The sequence below is a fragment of the Argiope bruennichi genome, chromosome 6 (genome assembly GCF_947563725.1).
Source record: "Argiope bruennichi chromosome 6, qqArgBrue1.1, whole genome shotgun sequence".
Taxonomy (NCBI): Eukaryota; Metazoa; Arthropoda; class Arachnida; order Araneae; family Araneidae; genus Argiope; species Argiope bruennichi.
This window is the reverse complement of record NC_079156.1, coordinates 57567104-57582639: the sequence shown is the minus strand read 5'-3', so window position 1 is coordinate 57582639 and position 15536 is coordinate 57567104. Positions and strand designations below refer to the sequence as shown.

General features: G+C 28.6%; 2 protein-coding genes across 5 annotated transcripts in view; one reads left to right on the top strand and one right to left on the bottom strand.

Moving 5' to 3' along the window:
* The window catches only part of LOC129972968 (zinc transporter 6-like), a 76202-nt gene extending 72599 nt beyond the window's left edge, over window positions 1–3603 (bottom strand). Inside the window, exon 1 of the mRNA XM_056087297.1 lies at window positions 2730–3603. The gene's annotated coding sequence lies outside the window, so the exon portion shown is untranslated. The remainder of the gene's footprint in view (window positions 1–2729) is intronic.
* The window catches only part of LOC129972970 (dermonecrotic toxin LdSicTox-alphaIB3b-like), a 57436-nt gene that overhangs the window by 13735 nt on the left and 28165 nt on the right, over window positions 1–15536 (top strand). The window contains exon 1 of one of the 4 annotated variants that reach the window (XM_056087301.1): window positions 1541–1705. The exons of 2 other annotated variants lie outside the window; for them this stretch is intronic. The gene's annotated coding sequence lies outside the window, so the exon portion shown is untranslated. Of the gene's footprint in view, window positions 1–1540; window positions 1706–3717; window positions 4124–15536 lie in introns of those variants that run through there. One more of the 4 variants, XM_056087300.1, reaches the window with a different exon arrangement.

Sequence of the window (15536 nt, the reverse complement as noted above, 5' to 3'; positions counted from 1 at the left end):
TTCAATAACAAAATTTCTGTTTCTCAGTCTGCTTTCGCGTATCGGAAAGATACGACTTGCAAGATGTAAGAAATTTCGTATATGGTTTTTATTAGCAAAATATTTGATTTCCATTAGATTTTATACATTTTCTTAATGTCTGTGTGGGATCTATCTAAGTATATGCATATGAAAGTAATAACTCAAAAGTGATTGACGTCTTACATTAAATACACGATTCTTTAAGAAATAACGTTTCATTTGAACTAAAATTTATACCCAATCGTTCATTCCATTAATTGGGTAGGCCGCGATGGCCTGGTAAGGTCTCGGCTTCGGAACCGGAGGGTTTCAGGTTCGTGTCCCGATTCCACAGAAAAACCGTCGTGTAAGGGGGTCTGTTGCACGTTAAATTCTCAATGACCGAACGTCCTCCACCTAGTGTGGTGTGTTGTGGAGAGATGGGTGCCAGCTCAGGTGTCGTCCTCGTCATCTGACCGAGGTTCGAAATTGCGAGGTCCGTCCCAAAATAGCCCTAGTGTTGCTTTAAACGGAACGTTAATATGACTAAACTAAACTAAACTCGATTAGTTGGATAGGTTTCATTAGCGCAAGATTCATGTTTTATACTTTGTCAAATGTATGATAGATAAAAAAGGAATAAGGTGACGAAACGTTTATTGATATAATGTAAATAGGGTTAAAATTCTAAAAACTTTATAACAATTAGTTATAGTGAAACATAAAAATAATAAAGTATAAATTGTCAAAACTGATTGGTTGGAAGAATGTGTTAGAGAAAATCAGAAACGCAGGACATAAAATGTTGGATGCAAAATATATCTTAAAATATCAAATGGTAAGCAAAACACAAGCTCACTAACAGAGATTAAATAATGTAGATAAAATGCTAACTATAAAAGTTAGGCCACTATAAAAGTAAAAAAAAGTTTGAGTTTTAAAATATATTGTAGAGGTATAAAATTGGGGAGAGGTACTGTTCTAAAGTATATGCTCGTGTTCAAGGTACCATAGAATTGAAAACTAAATATGTCATATGATATAAATATTCTAAAAAACGGGGATAAAACAATCCTAATAGCCTTTTGTGTATTTTTTTTATCATCATACTCTACTTTAGTCCTTTGACGATAGTTTGCAAAGCTGATATTCTGGCAGCGAGCAAAACCTCCTCAAACAATAAGGAAAATACTTAAACTTTTATTAAAATTTTCTTGATTACTTACTATGGTTTATTGAAAACATTTGTGAGGATGTAAACTGAACCACAGAGCGATGAACTATTAAATTAATAATCCTTAAATATAATTTATCAAATATAGTTTGGAGTTCTAAAATTTCTAACATGTTTTGCCATCTGTACAGATTTTTAGTTATTCTATTTTTGGTAAGCAATTTGTTACTCTCACGTCTACCTGTTTGAATCCAAGAGAGAATGACGAAAGCATTGTTTCAATTTCCGCATGATCACGTGGTTCACGCACCCGTGCTGTGACATCCGAAAGGACAGCTAACAATAAACCAAATAAACATAAGCGATGCGGCCGAATCAAGAAGCGTTCTTTTTGTTTTTCCGCTCTTGAAAACGGTTCTGCGAAAGGCTAATTGAAAATGTTGCCTTGAAATCCTCTTTATTACGACGGGGTTTATTATAATGGCCTGCTGACCTTTGCTAATGTGATTATGAGAGTTGCACATGAAAAGAGTGAGTATTTGTTTTAGAATTGAAATATACAATTGAAATTAGCCTTTTTTTAATGAAATACATGATGTTTTTCGATGCTTAAAAATAAATATGTTAAGTAGGCTTTTTTTAAATGTAAAATAACATGATTGTTTAATATAATTTTCCCATGGTGTCTAACTCTCTACTTAATAGCATGCGATGGAATGCATCTTAAAAGTTTTCTGTGGCTAAACAAACATTTGCAATTTATTTTCGATATTGTTATATATATATAAAATATTATTTTGTAAAGAAAAAGATAAAATTTTTTTATTAAATATAATTGACTATACAGAAAAAAAAGTGAAGTGCCAAGAAAACACGTCTCTCTGGAAGTACCAAAAGTAGATGAATGCCATTGATTTTATCATATTTATATTAAATTTTTACTTTCCTTATCTCTAATTGAAAATAGTTTTATACTATTTACTATTTATAAATGAGAAATAAGGCATATGAAATAATTAAGAAAGCATATTGTCTTTAAAAAATTATCTTCCTGTTAAATTTATACCCGTATAAAAGTGTTGGCTTAGTTTATTTAGTCGTTTAAAATATATCTCTTGTTTTAAATTAGGTTTTTTTGTAGGAAAAAGATTGAAATTGTTATTGTTAATCTGCCATTGGTAACAATGTTTCAATTATAAGTGAAAAAGTGTTTAGGAGGATTTGAAAACATAGCCGTAAATGGTTTGAATCTTACATTCAAATAAAGTTTTTAATGAGTTGCAAATCTGATATCCATAGTATATTAAATAGATTTATATAATCATATCATTATCAAAAATAATTTTTCTGAAAAACATAACTTAAGAAAATATATTCATTTCTTTTTTTTATGAAAGGGCAGAAAACATTTTTGACTGCTAAATTAATGCCTCAGTTCGTAACTACATATTGAATAGTAAGAAGAATTGAATAATTTTGAACTAAGATCAGATATTTGTTATTTAAAGCCAGTTACATATTTTATTCTCATTTAAAATTAGTATAGATACCTTACCTTCTTTTCCAAGCTTGTTATAAATTTGTGATAGTGGTTTAAGGAATCACTTTCTGCTCAAGTGATAAACGGCAAACGCACCTCTCCGATTGACTTTTAAGTCCACTTCTCGTCTTGTGCCTGGAAAGAAAATATGAAGCCATGCTTTTAGCCCAGACATTGTGCTGTACGGGAAATGCTGAATCATGCTTGTCATGTGACTGCGATTTCGAATTCGATTTATTTTATTATCATATTCCGATACTCTTTCTTGTTTGGTTTAATTAGAATAATCTTCTGCTTTGAAGTAGCATGAGGGCTATTCAGACACGGGCTACTCAATTTTCAGCCGTGGTCAGACGAAGAGGATGATAGCCAAGTCAGCATCTTTTCAGCCAAAGTTCAATTCCACACCAATAGAAAGATGTTTGACTCTCGATATTTGATTTAATGCCCACCAAGCTCACGCACACAGTAGATTTTCGATGGAGCTCGATTTGGAACCTAGAACTCTCCGAGAAATTCGTTTTGACTTTCAAGATCAAAGATGAGACGCTGAGGCTTTCATGTTAATTTTTTATCCACATTAGCTATGATGCAAGAGAATAAAAAAATACGCACGAGTTTATTTAAGAGAATATTCATTTCGATCCTTAAAAAATAATTTCTATCATTTTCCTCGAATCTTTAGTCGTGGTCTATTTGCGACTAAACTGATGACGACAAAAAAGACATGGCCAGATACAAAATAGAAAGAGTGAAATAATATTACATGGGTCTCTTAAACTCTTCTGTTTGCGGTTTTTCTCAGCTGCAATCGACCAGGCACTTACATTTTTCCTCAAAACATTACGTTGCAACCAAATGAGACTTTCCAGTTCCACTTTCTTTTTCCACATCTCTCCTGGTCGCAAAACCTGGCCTCGGGAGAAAAAAAAAAAAAAAAAAAAAAAAAATTAAACTTTCCTCGTGTGCATAAAAAAGAAACCTTGAAGTGCTCGTCCTTTCCTGCACCGCTTTTCTTAAGTCTGCCACGAATTAACATCGAATACAAAAACAGATCTTCGAACCAGACGTAAAATCGGCAAAACCTTTTCCAATCTAGGTGTTCTTCGATTCCTAAAATAACTTGGCGCTCTTCCTTGTTGATGGTGGCGTAATGGTGGTCCAATTAATTCAGTTGTACACCTCAACGAGCATGGACGGAAATAGCAAAAGTGTTTCCGATAAGTTATTTTTTTCGGTGATTTTCTAGTTCCACATGAGTATGGAAACCGGTTCCCAAGAGCTCGCCTCTCGTGGAATTCTCGGCGGGTGTTTTCATTCGGCGGTGTTGACAGGGAAGTACATCCAGCTGTCTTCTGGTGGGATAGTTATCATAGGAGTTTCATTGCAGTATTGTCGGAATTAATTATGTAAGTAAAAATTTTACTTGCTTTGCATGAAGGAAGGACCCATGGATTTATTGTCACTTCCTGTTCGATTTTATTTGTAAAAGAGACTCGAAAAAGGATTTTTCTGTTCTAATTATTTGGAATTACTTATTTTTTATGTTAAATCTGCAGTTTAATGTTTTCATTATCAGTCATTTTGATACCGCCGTTTTCATTCTTTTAAAGGGAATTTTTTTAATTTAAATATTTTTTCTTCTGATGGATCTAAAATGGTTCTGTCTGCTCTCTAAATATTTTCTCCTCTCATCTTTTTGTCATTCAAATGTTTTCGTTCTGTTTTGAATAATTCGAAGGTTTAGCATGCCATCACATTTTATAATATATTTATTTGAAAGTTTACAAAATTTTAAGTTTTTCCCATTTCAAACCAAACATTCATAGCAAACCAGATGTATCTAATTGATCTTTTCAATATTGGCATTTTATATTTATAATATAATAAACACAAGGTCAAAAGTTTTAATTTGGGGAATTAATATGGTCTCTAAGATGGTCACATGGCAGGCAAGTGGAGAAACTGTTTGTAATTTTGTAATCTCCCGGTTTTTCTATAACTATTAATATCTAAGTTGATAAAAAAATCTCAAATTCTATGAAATATGTTTCTAGTAATTCATTTTTTTGTTTAATAAAAAAATTCTTGCACAGGTAAGTTGGGTAGCAAATTAAAAGAAAATCATGTAAGTTAAGGCATTAACAACAGGTTAGATGGGTTTTGTAATATGAATCCTATCACATTAGATGATATGATGGGAAGTGTTAAGGAATATGTCACCTTATTTTCTCGAAGAAGATTGATTATGAAAACAACGCTTTTCTTATAAATATATTTTAGTAGCAAAATGGCTTAAATGTTTTTTTCTGTATTTAATTTGTTGGGCAATAATATCGAATTAATCATTTTATATTACTCTCAGTTTATTTCATTATATTTTGATAGATTTAATTCCATTTGGTATATACAATACTTTATACTAATTTTAGGTAAGTTATTCATAACAAAATAAATATTTAAGGATTAATTTTCAAATAAAAATAGAAAGAAAAAATCGCTTCAAGTACCTACATTAAATAGAGAAAAAACAAAGCAGACTTCAAAAATATTTATAAGCAAAAGTGATAATCTTAACATTGAATTCGTTTTTATTTTTATCTTTCAAATTCAAAATTTTCAATAATTATTAATTAACTAATGAATCCATGCGTAGTAACGATTCTGATAATTATCAAAACCGATCAATATTATGCATAATATCAAGTTCATTATACGATTCAGTTGGTTTGATTTGGGGAAATCAGCTTTCATTTTCTTCCGAAATTTCTTTTTATTAAAATGCTTTTTTTTTTCAACTTTCCAGTATATGCAAGATTATTCTAGAAATCTTTATCGGAAACTTCCTCATTCAACTTCTACTTCCTTACAGCGATTCTTTTCGCGTCGCTTTAGCAACAATAATTAAATTTTGTTTTGTATGTTTTGCATTGTGTATAAACAAAGTAAATATACGTTGAACAGTTAATTAACATACAGATTTTTAAAGTATAACTCTCAAATTTCCTTGTCCCACAATATTGTGAAAATATTTCTTGGCTCTTTTAATTAATGATTGATTTGTTACTTCCTCCTTTCTATACATTTTGCCTTTTTTTTTGAAGAAAAATACACAGTTATATTTTATATAAAAAACATCATTCCATTAATATAGGTATTTAAAACATAGGGAATCAATTAGTATTTATTAATGAAATTTAGTATTCATTGATAAAATTCTGCTGTAAAGGTTAGTCCTATCATTTTTGTTTTTATTTAAAATTAATTTGATATAGCAACAATAAATGTTTTGCCTAAAACAAAATATATCTTTACAATACGGTATAAAAATTTATACTTATATATATATATATATATATATATATATATATATATATATATATATATATATATATATATATATATATATATATAATAAACAGTATACGTAATTTAACGATGTATTTACAATATTTTACGCATAATTAATTACATATAAATCAATATTTAAGATTTACAATATTTTGATAATAAAAGTATGATACGCTTAAAAAATTTCAAAATATCTTAAAATAACTCAATGATTGCCTTAAAATAATGAAGTTCAGAAGTGTGGAGCGTTATCGTTTAAAACGTTATTGTGTTAAAATTATTTCATTAAATACAATTAATAGAAACACTATTATTATGTAAATAATGTTTTGTAATATACTACTTAGGTAATTGTTGTAAAACACGCAATTTTTCAGGAATCCGTTTATTAAACATAAAATATATTTCTTTACGTCATGTAGAGTATTTTTTTCACTGGAAATATATGCCTATCTTTAAGAGTTTTGAAATTAGTTGAATATTTATAATTAGATTACACAATCTATGTGATCGATATAATTATGTTGTTGGGAAAATGTAAATGGAAGTAAAACCATTATAAATTGTAATGGTTTTACTCCTAATAATAATGGAAATGATAATAAAGTTTATTCATTCAAATAATGATATCAAATATATTTGTCACCTGTTTTCCGTTACTCTTTAAAAAGTGTTTTAAACAGTAAAATTTTATAAATTTTAATAGCAAGGTAAATAAATAAAAAAAATCATGCGCTAAGGATATATTCTTGGAAATCTCCAGAAAGCACATTTTGAGGTTCTTGCAAATATGCTTTTATCTGCAAGAAACACAATGTGACATATAATTCATTGTTAAAAACTGTTTCATTGCCTCTTCTACGTTTTATCAAAACATCTGCTTTGCATTATTTAACCCATGTACGTTCGAAAACGCTTGACATCAAAATTGAGTATTCATTATGAATGAGCAGTATTTTTCTAATTGCTGAATATGGAGTTTAAAAATTTATAAAATCATTGTTTTATGTTGAAAATAAGCGCCAATAAATATCATTTGCTAAATTTCAAAATGTAAATCAAATTTTGAAAATGCTGTCCTATTAATAATAATATAATTGTAGTTATGTATTTTAATCAAAAACTTAACTGATACATATCATTAGAAATTAAATAGAAAATAAGTGCTAACATTTTAAGTTTAAACTTATTCTCGAATTTTGAATTTAGTTTCGTCTAAACTAAATAAAATTATATATTTTATAAACAAATCAATGAGTAATTAACAACGCGTAAATGTAATATCGTAATGTAATGCACCAAATTACATGTAATATGTAAGAAAAAAAGATAGTTAGAAGTGTTTATTGAATTTTCCATGAAACCCATATTAATTATTATCATTTGCAAGCCAGCAATTCAAAATATTAATTATGTAAACATACATAAACAATTTAGATTATAATAAAATGATATAATAAAATTTATAATGAATATATGATTCTATGATAAAGTTTTGAATCATATTGTAATATTTAATTTCAGCTGCACTGACAAAGCACCAGTTTGAAAGTATATTAAAAACCGAAAAAGACAACCCAGTTTATAATTTGAGTTGACATATTTGAAGTTACCTCATTTTTATAAATAATAGTACTCAAAATCTCAAGTGCTGAATTTTTTTTCACTATTGCTCTGTGAAATTCGCTAAAATCACATAATATGCATTTTGGCATGAATTTACGGTCAAAACCCATCTAGTAGATATTTTTTTTAACTCAATGAAGCAAATGCATATTTCAAAGTAGGCTCCAACTTTAATTGCATAATTCATTCTTTGCATTCGTTTATTAGCCATTCTACGTGAACTTTCTTTTGTAACATAAAAAACAATTCATATTGTTTAAACTTTAATAAAACGTGGTAAATTTGTGGCAATTTGGAATTTTGATTCATTGATAAGAGGACATTTTTTTAAAAAATTACTTTTTGTTTCTCTGCTTTTCCATTTTTTAGCTAATGAAAATTGAGTTATAAATTAGTTTTGTTTCCCTAATGATGATGTTTCAGTAATACTAGATAAAATACTTAATTTTTCCTTGACATAGATACTGCGTTCGAAACAAACTAAAAATGAAAAATTGAGAATACAAATGTTCTGTCTTGCAAAAGGACTTCCTTAAAACATTTATTCATTTACAAACATGCACTCTCGCATAAATTATTGGAATAATAATTACTATTATGTGAAAAAAATCCATCTATTTTTTTGCAACCTGTGAATTCTTTTAAAATTTTAACATCAAAAGTTCTTTCGTATTCACACCATTTTAGTTTTTAGCTTTTAAAGTTGAAAATGTGCGAGGCCGTCTTTAAAATGTTATAATTTTGAATAAAAAAAACTATGAATGGTATTTAATAAATCCGTACATTTTGGATATATTTAGAAGTGTTTATAATTTTGATACTTCGTGTACCACTTGTTACAATTTTTTTTCTTGAATTAAGAAATGTTTTTATTTTATTCTGCATAATTCACTCGCTAAGGCTCTAGAGATAATTCCCGTCTCTTGGTATCTTTTTTAAATCTAATCGGAGATTTTTCTGAATAGGATTGTTTCCGACAATTTTTGTTAGACTTTGTTGCATGAATCATATAACCGAAAAAAGTTATTTATATTGGAAAAAACATAATTATCTTATAAAAAAAGAAAATTGAACAATGTAAATTACTGAACAATGTAACTAGTGCTATCACCAAAGGTCTCTCGCATGTTCTCTAATAAATATGTAATCCTCCCCCCTCACTCATCTATGGATAAAATTGTGAACGTTAAGCAAGTCCGAGAATAATTTGCGCAATATTTAGAAAATATTGATCTTTGAAGTGCTTTTTTACTGAATCTGTAGTATGATTTTCTGAGCTTAATCTCTGACATGCGTTTATTACAGAAGTATCCGAAATTAGAATTTGTATTTTTTATTCTGTTTTCCGAAACAAATTTTTGTCACACAACTATAAATGTAGCTACAAAATATCATATTAAATTAATTTATTTAAGTCATTGTGTTTTGGTATTATTGCATTTACATGCATACAAAAGTGTCGACCGACAGAAATAAATCCTTTAACAGACTTCGTTTAATATTTGATAAAAATCTGCATTTGAGATGGTAAATTTATGTAGCAAATTTCATTTATCTAACGCTTTATATTTTACCAGATCATATTCTCTTGTATTCATACAGCCAAACTTCCTTTGAATGAAGGTTATTCAAATTCTGATGGAAATAAATAATTTGGGCGTAAAAAAAGTCATATACCAAATTTCATAAATGTAGCTGAAAGCCTTTTTTAATTATCGTGTTCACTAAAAGATAGACTGATCGACTTAATTCCAAAAATGTACTTTTAGAAATATGAGAAACTGAAAGGTTTATGAGAATCTCGAGTTCGAATTTTTTAACTATATAATATGCTCAATTCAATATTTTCTTTTACATACTTCGTAAAAACTTACATACGTCGTAAAAACCTGCGTACATGACGATGACGTGTCCGCGTTACCACGGAAAGGGGGTGCAGTAGCTTCTGAGGGTAAAGATCCCTGAACACCCGAGGGCAGAAGTCTGGCTTCTAGCTCATATGAAGACGAAACTCACACATTCGCTTGCACAATCCCTCTTTTACAGGAGGGCCCATTCACACACCTCACAGATAGAATACAGATAAAGAACAACCATGCCCGAATCGGGATTCGAACCCGGGACACCCAGATCACGGGGAAGATGCGCTACCCTTATGCAAGGACGCCGACAGCTGCGTGCATGAACATAAAAATGGGGAATAAACTAACATTTAATAGAAAAATCTTATATTTTAGAGGCATAAGAGGGGAACTGTGTTGACTTGGTGATAAGATCTGAGTGTCAGGGCCGATGGTTTCTGATATTCAAAAATCTGAAATCATCGGCAAATGGCTCTGGTGCGTGTTAGCCTGTTGGAATCAATGTCCTGCCTCTGGTATGGCGTGGGAGTTATAGAGCCGGGTGTCGATTTAGGTGCCATCTCTTGTTTCTGTCCATTGTTTAAAATTACAAGGATCATCCTAAAATAGCCCTACCGTCAAAATTCCTATTATTTTTGTGCAATGATAAACAGAATTATTTGCGTGAGTATAAGAATAGAATATACAGTTTCTTTCGTGTTGCGCATATGCCTAAATCATTTTTGTCTTTTATCTTTCCTACATAATGTCTCTGCTGCAAATAGAGACGTATTCGTATCGAAATAGCCATGATTTCAATTAGCGCGAAGCTCGTAGTATTTAATATTATCATTCATTTGTTATTAACACTGATAATCCAAGGCACATGAAACAATAAATATGTGCAATTTGTTGAAAGAATATTCATTTAGAAAATCCTTACTGATAATTGTCATTTTATTTGGTAACAGTCAACAAATCAAATAAATAGGTTCGTTTATTTACTTATTATCCTTATGATTTTTTTATTCATTTTGAATAGCTCTGATAAATTATTAAATGTCTCATTCTCCCACAAGCAGGAAATGTCAACCACCTTTTGAAAAACGTTCTTATTTTCATTCTGATGTTGTCAATACTAATGAAATGTATTTCGTTCTGGAGAATTCTGACTAAATAAATTGCAGGTTAACGAAATTCTGTGCTTTTCTTGGCAGCATTAATGAATTGTCTCATTACAACAAGTGATTGGCAGATGTTAAACAAAAATGAAGATAAAGCACCTTTATGCATTCAAAGAATATTGTTAGATGAAAGCAGTTGAATATTTATAAAGGGGGAGAATACATTATGTCTTTCATTTCTCAACTCGATTGCCTCCTTTCTCGATATTTGATTTATTATTCGTAATGAGAAATATTAAATGAAAATTTAATTAAAACATTAAGTTATAAACATAAAATTGATATCTTATTTGAAATCATTATTGTTCTATTATTCCTTAAAACTTATAACTTTACTGAATTAAGGTTTTTTAACTAACTGTATAATTTTAACAATTATTGAAAGAAGAATGTAAATTCGCGTTATATTACGGTTAAAACAAGAATTTTCAAACATTTTTTTATGCTATAGATACAAGATTTATGAGTAATGATACTTTTGTTATTTTCTGTTAAAATTTTTTATAAGAAGCTAAAAATTCCTATCTATATTTGCTTTTATGCATCTGAAAAAGACTTCAGAAGTTATCCATTCCCCGGATTATAAAATCATAACAAAATTCCAAAATTGAACATATTTCCTTCTCTCCAAAAAAAAAAAAAAAAAAGGGGGGGGGATAAAAATATTGTATTCTCAAATATACCAAATGTGTACAAATTGAGCTGTATCATATGGCACGAACTGTAACAATTCACTAAAAACTACATTGATAGGAAACAATCTTGTGTCCTTGTGCACCAAACTCTTTTCTCATGTAAAAGCATTTGTTAATACTTATCAAACAGGCGTGGTTGTATATATGCATGTGCTTGTGTTGAGTGAATGCAATAAATTTTGAATTTCAATGATTTAATGAGAAACTAAAGATATTTAAAAGATCTAATTAATGTCATTAGATTAGATACTTATCGGTATTGGTGACTAGTTGATTCTCCAAGAATATTGCATGCATATAATTTTAATTAAATCTCTTATACATTACTTCTTTATTTCTCTGAGGAAATTTTTCTGCATGAAATTATCTAGGATATCAAAACCATTTTATTTTAATAGTTTGTGCATGTTTGAGATTCGAACTCGCAACGTTAGGGTTCATAGCCGAGTAACATAGCCACTAGACAAAAGTGTACACTCCTGTCCGGAAGTTGTTATCTGGCTTATGATGTTACCACCACAAGTTTACGTCTCTTTTGTTCATTGTATATATGAACCATTCTAATACAATTAAGTTCCATGGTATCATAATGCTGTTGAAAATATAATTGCTCAGATAATTTATCTTCTAACTTCGCTTTATCAATTCTCATGTAAATTATACAAATATTCAATACATTCCTTCTTCCTTACCTTCCAAAAAAAATCACGCGATTAAGTATTTGAAGAAACAATGAAAATGGTTTGAATTTCGGCTCTACAATGAAATTCATGACTGAAAATTATGCAGAATATTTTTAAAAAATCATTTCCAAAATTTGCACGGAAACTAAATTATTATCATCAAAAAGGTATTTGAATTTCAAAATGGTGGTAATAAATCAGTTTTCAAGCCCCAAAATTACGTTTTATTTTTTTATAAAATAAAATTTCAATAGAATTTTTTAAAATATCGCACCGAGGTGCACATTCCTATCTTTCAAAGTATATCAGTGCCATGTTTACATGTTATAGAGAAAACGGTCTTTCTTGTTGAGCGCCAAAGCACACAAACACATGAACTTTTTATTTTAATTATTCGTTAGTAAGGATATAGGCATAGAATTTAAAAATACAAGCACACCCTTTAAGAAACTGCTGTTTTAAAAAGCAGTTTCTTATTAACATCATTCGAAAATTAGGAAGGGCAAGCTTTTGAGATTCTTAGAGCAGTTTAATTCTAGCATGTTACGTAATTTAAAAATTTGACAAATCTTTGAACAGCATGGTAAGTAAACACAACTTTTAAGATAAAGCAATAAATAATTAACTAAACAAAAATTTAAAAATAAAAGATGGGAGAAAAAGGAAAATATGCCAAGGATATGCAATATAATTTTCTTAATTCTGCTCTCCTCATTTCATTTAATATATATGAAAGTTGTTGAAGAGATCAGTCCTATGACATCTATTAAAAATGTTATCTATCTTGTAAATTTCGCGTAGTTAAATTGTAACTTCACTCTTTTTCCGTTTCGTTAACTATACAGATATTTAACAAAAATCTTTCTTATTTAAACATAACGATGGAAAAAAAATCTCTCATTTAGAATGAATGAACAATTAATTACTCATGATGAAACAATAAAAAACGGTTTGAACTTCTGGGTAGCAATATAATCTAATATAAGAAATAAGGCATATATATATATATATATATATATATATATATATATATTATTTTAAAGAATTTCCAAAATTTAGCAAAAAATTTTATTATTAAAAAGACAACTTTTTAAATGTTTAAGAAGCGGAAAATTTATTTTAGTGTTATAATATTTTTGGAAGTTATTATGTAAAGCGCTAAAATTTAGTTTAATTTTTAATTAATTTAGATTTCAAGAAAAGTCGCTTTGAGGCGCATATTACCACTTTCCAAAGTATACATGTGACAAATTTTGGTAGCTTTAGATGAAGCCGCTTGGCCTGTAGACCGTCAATACACACACACACACACACACACACACACACACACACACACACACACACACACACACACACACACACACACACACACACACACACACACACACACACACACACACATTCATCTTTATTATTAGTAGAGACAGCAATAAGTAAATTAAATACGATGTGTTTTTTTAAAAACTTACTTTTATATCTAAATGAAATCATGTCGATCAATCGGAAAGTAGATGAAGGTCACTGTCAAAATCAACCCAGTTAGGAATGCGGGCTGATATTTGCGCAATCACTGGAGATCGCTTATTTATTATACAATTTAGATTAATATGTCATTTTCATTATCACATCTCTGCGATTGCTGAAACATAAGAAATATGTACAATAATGTGCTTATTAATATGATAGTAGAATTAATTATGATGGTGAATTAATAATGAATAGTACTGTTAGTAATTTGAAAGTATTAATGCTGATCGGAAAATGCCAATGTATGCTAATCACTGTTTTACATGATTAGTTTTCGTTTAAATTAAGTGCAAAAAAGAATTTAAAAATGTGAAAGAAAATGTGTATGAAAAATAAGAATTTTAGTTTCAAAATTTATATAGCAGAAAATAAAAAAAGATCAGTTTTTAGCTTTTTTCTTCTTTACATTTTTATGAATAAAGTTTTTATTCTTTAAAAACGTGCCTTTTTTCTGTATTTTGCTATCATGAGTTTTAAAAATCTGAATTCATGAACATAAAATAAGGCGGCAAACTGCTTTGAATGATTGAAAAAATTAAACAATGCTTTAATAAATTTTTTGATATTTATGAACAAATTATTTTATTAACAAAATAAAGAAAAGGAAGAGATTTTGCTTTGTAATTGCGTTATTGAGTAAATGCCCCATGTAGTATTGTAGTAAAAAAAATTCGTCAATTGTAAGCTTTTAGCTTTATTTAGATCTTCAGAAATTTCGTTTTTTTTAAAATTACTTTTTATCTCATGTTTTGCTAATATGAATTTGGGAAAAAAATTCAAGTATATGAAATATGACAGAAAAATCGTTCTGACACCAAAATGTGACGAATTAATGCTATAAGTTAGTTGAAAAATTATTTAAGAATTTGTATATATATAATGTTTTGTAAGATGCAGAAGAAAAGCATTAAAAATGATCAATTTAGCCACGAAAATGAAATATTTTGTGGGCTTTTATTCTTTTATTCCTAGCATGCATGAGTTAAATTCTGAAAATTATCTTTTCGAAAATTGTACGCATGTCTTTATAATTTCACTTCTTTCTTCTTTCTATTGTATTTTACATTGAGGGAGTGAATATTCTGTTATATTGATCTTAAAGAAATTCAATCAATTTTCTTTAATTTTAAGTTATTTTTAAAAGAATGTATATTATTTAAGTTATTTATTTACTTTAAAGCTATTTTAATAAGTATGGCTTTATGAAAAAAAGTATTTGAAATATACTTTTAGAAAACGGTATAAAGATTAGAATTTGATATATAGAACCGTTTATTAATATGTTTTATCCTTTGTAAGAAAGAAAGTCGTTATGTAAACGTACATTAGATTTTGAAAAAGCTGACGTTTTTCCGGTTGGTCGAAACCGTGATAAGCTATTTTCAGAGCTGCCTTTTACTGTATGTCCCTTAAGGATTTGTATACATTAGTATGTGTATTAGTGACTGAACAGATTAGTCATTAATAGGAAATCTTTCTATTTTTCAGAAGTTATTCATTCTAAATAATTTTAAAAGGAAATTTCATCGATTTCTTAAATGTTTTTTACATAGAAACATCGGATCTTTAACTAATCTTTTAACTGTGAAATTTTTCTTCTTTGTATTTTTAATGGAAAATTTCGCATTAACTAAATATCTGTTTGTCTTCATTTTGATTACTTTCTGATGTAAATGCCATTTATGTACAAAGTATTCACTCCAAGCTAATTTATAAACATAAGATAGACCATTACAATTAAACATGTACTTTCAAACGGTGTGAATTAAAATATGATTTGTAGAAACTGAATTAAGGTTTTTCTTTTCTTTTACTAATTTATGATTACAAATCTCAACAACTAATACTAATCTGATCAATGAATAAAAGTTTAAAATTATTAAGGATTAATTTCATAATTTATGAAATATTTTAG